This window comes from Bison bison, unplaced genomic scaffold (genome assembly GCF_000754665.1).
Source record: "Bison bison bison isolate TAMUID 2011002044 unplaced genomic scaffold, Bison_UMD1.0 scf7180017862087, whole genome shotgun sequence".
Lineage (NCBI taxonomy): Eukaryota > Metazoa > Chordata > Mammalia > Artiodactyla > Bovidae > Bison > Bison bison.
In genome coordinates this window covers 1,574-2,504 of record NW_011492659.1, presented here as the reverse complement: position 1 = coordinate 2,504, position 931 = coordinate 1,574, and positions in this window count along the sequence as shown.

The following is a 931-nucleotide window of genomic DNA, read 5'->3' as shown; positions in this document are numbered from 1 at the left end:
GGTTTAGTCAAGGAATGAAAGGCAGGCTGAAGAGTTCAGTATCAATTGACAGAAAAAAAGATTTAAAACTACATGATTGTCTTAATAGATGTAAAAAGAAAAGGACAAAATTAAATACCTAGGGGCTTCCTTAGTATCTCAGTCAGTAAACAATCCACCTGCAATGCAGGAGACCTGAGTTCACTCCCTGGGTCAGGAAGATCCCTTGGAGGAGGAAATGGCAATCCACACCAGTATTCTTGCCTGGGAAATCCCATGGACAGAGGGACCTGGTGGGCTACTGTCCATGAGGTCTCAAGAGTCAGACACGACTTACCAACTAAACCACTATTCATGATAAAAATTCTCAATAAAGGGAAAAAAGGAATTTCCTTAATCTGAGTAAGACCATCAACAAAATCTTACAGCTAACATTATACTCATTGGTGAAAGACTGAATATTTCATTCTAAGACTGGGAACAAGGCAAAGATCTGCATCCTTACCACTCCTACTTATAATCACACTAGATATCCGAGCCAGTGGAATAAGGCAAGAGAAGAAGAGACATGCAGTTTAGAAAGGAAGAAATAAAATTGTCTCCATGCACTAAAGATAAGATTTTCTATATAGTAAATTCTAATGAATGTGTAAAACAAGCTTCAAAAACTAAAGTGAGTTCTGTAATATATAAAATTTAGTTGTATTTCTACATACTGGAGATGAACAGTTGGAAACCAAAATATTTATTTTAAAGATGCCATTTATGATAGCACTTATAAACATGGAATACTTAACTGTAGATATAACAAGTGTATGCTGATAATTACAAAACACTGATGCAATAAATCAAAAAATATATAAGGTGGCTGAGATGGTAAAGAATCTGCCTTCAGTGCAGGAGACCTGGGTTCGATCCCTGGGTTGGGAAGATTCTCTGGAGGACGGTGTGG